The sequence below is a fragment of the Crocodylus porosus genome, unplaced genomic scaffold (assembly GCF_001723895.1).
Source record: "Crocodylus porosus isolate Cpor-Errol unplaced genomic scaffold, CroPor_comp1, whole genome shotgun sequence".
Classification (NCBI taxonomy): domain Eukaryota; kingdom Metazoa; phylum Chordata; order Crocodylia; family Crocodylidae; genus Crocodylus; species Crocodylus porosus.
Genome location: NW_017728906.1, coordinates 164,756,817 through 164,759,067, shown reverse-complemented (window position 1 = coordinate 164,759,067; position 2,251 = coordinate 164,756,817). Strand labels below are relative to the sequence as shown.

General features: G+C 40.6%; 1 protein-coding gene across 2 annotated transcripts in view; it reads left to right on the top strand.

Moving 5' to 3' along the window:
• MTUS2 (microtubule associated tumor suppressor candidate 2) overlaps window positions 1-2,251 on the top strand; it is a 323,047-nt gene that overhangs the window by 207,640 nt on the left and 113,156 nt on the right. The window lies entirely within an intron of this gene.

Genomic DNA, 2,251 nt, shown 5'->3' with positions numbered 1-2,251 from the left:
TTATACTCTAACAATAACCCTATGGATAGTCAGGCCAAAAATATTACTTTCCCATTTTCTCCTTTAGACTTCATTTAGAAATGCATAGTATTTTATAGGAGAACTGTTCTAGTCTCTGTTACAATATTGTTGATCTGAAGTAGCTTTAGTGTAGGTAATACTGCTGTAATTGAGATAAGAATTTAGATCTGTGTATGTATGTGTGCATGCATATACATGTATGCACATGCTATATATGTAGAGTTAATAAAGAGCTGTTAGATGGTGCTGCAGAATATGAGCATAGTTCTTGGTTTTTTGGACCAAAAAACTACTACTTGTGTGCTGCAAATGTCCGTTTGTGTGTAGCTTTTAAGATGTGCAGTGGTGAAAGGGAAGTGGGTGTAGCAACAAACCAAGCATTATAATGGTGTAACTATTATTGTGATAAACTATAACTTTGGATTGAGTGAAAACTGCCCTAATCCCAGAAAAATCTCCCTGAAGAATTTTAATCTTCATATAAACTCATCAAATTAATCTCTGTTTCCCAGGTGTGTGAGACAGATTTGCCTAATGCATAGTAGAACAAGGTCTTAGGTTTTGGACTAGCCCAACTATTATAACTCATCATTGTGGTGGCTTTAAGTAGTAGCAAAACATAGTGGCTTTTTTTTCCTATATCAGGTGCACAGTGGGCGTGTCTACACAACATGCTACTGTGTAGTCGTTACTGTGCATTTATTGTGTGCTTGTATTAGCACTGAGACTGCAAAATAAAGCAAATGAGAAAATGTATTTTAATGTTTAGGGTTTTCACTTTGTTTTCGTATGTTTTGTACTTTTTATCTTGACTGAGCAGAATACTGTGGCTGTGGACAGAACATTTACACTGCTCTCAGGGGGTATGTGTGAGGGAGCAGAATTGCATATGAACACATATCAACTGATTCATTGCAGCTCTTTTGTGTATCTAGTTCCCTCTCCTGCAGTAAGCAAAGCTAAACTGGGCAATTTACACTGGAATGAAATAGCTGCTAAAATACTGTGGTTTAGATCCCACTTACTGTAGAGCAAACACATAATAATTACAGTGGAACACCTTGAAACATAGTACATCTCCCCCCTTTTCAATCAATATAATTTGTTTCTTCCACCCTTATCTTCTGACTGTCAGATGTCAGGTAAAACAGCAGATCAGTGATTGCACATTACTATGTGTATAGCATGGTCATTTTCACAGTGAGCAGCAGGGACAGACAGCCTAAGCTTCTGGCGGGGAAGGAATTCCTTGGTACCAGAATTCTCTGATTACAAAACCAAAGGAGATGATGAGCCTTCACGAGCCAGCAACTGAAGAACTCTAGAAGTTGCAGGAGCAAATAGTAAAGGCCAAATTACTTTCTTCTGCTTAACAATTATAGAAGTGTAAAGGCTAACCCAAAGTTTCCATGGTTCATAGCCAAGGAGAGCCCCAGTGCATCACCCTGTCAGTGGCAGGGACTAGTGGCTGCAAGGAAAATGGTGTACATGCACAGTCCAGGAATGAAAGAGTCAAAGAGATCCACTGAGATGGTGAAAGAGCACCACTGCGGTGAACTCAAACCGTAAACTGGCTCAGCTTTATTGGCAGCAAAAATAATGGCATAGACCTCTCTGTAATGTGCCTGTGCCTCATCAACCTGCACTGATTTGGTGGTGATTGGTTTACACTCATTAACTTAACATTGTTTACACTCATTAACATAGCATTGTATTTAATGCAAGCAACCTGTTCCATTGTTCTGGTTAACTCCACCATTGGCTGGTATGGAGTTACACACTTGCAGCAGCACAAGGCAGCTAGGCATATAACTGGATATTTGCTTATTTAAATGCCCAGTTTGTGCACATCACTGAAAGCTTTGTATGCTCATTGCTTATTGGACATATGTGTTTGTGCATGTGCAAATGCATACACAAGCCTTTCAGTATTTGACTTTAAAAATTACTGGCAAAATGCTTATACTTTTCTCTGCTGTTATGCTTCCTAGAGATTTGTTCTTGAATATGTGGCGGAATGCCGGGCTAGCGGTTCCAGCACCGCTTAGGGGAGCCGCGGGCTTTGCGGAGCTGTGCGAGCGCACGGCTTGTGGGGTGGGATTGGAGGTAGCTTTATAGCTGCCCTCGAGGTTCGCCGAGTTGGCACAAGTAGACGACTTAGAGTAAGTTGTTAATGTTTCTTAATTTATAGGGTGTCCTTGGTTCACGAGGTTCCAGAGCCAGCCCTTGC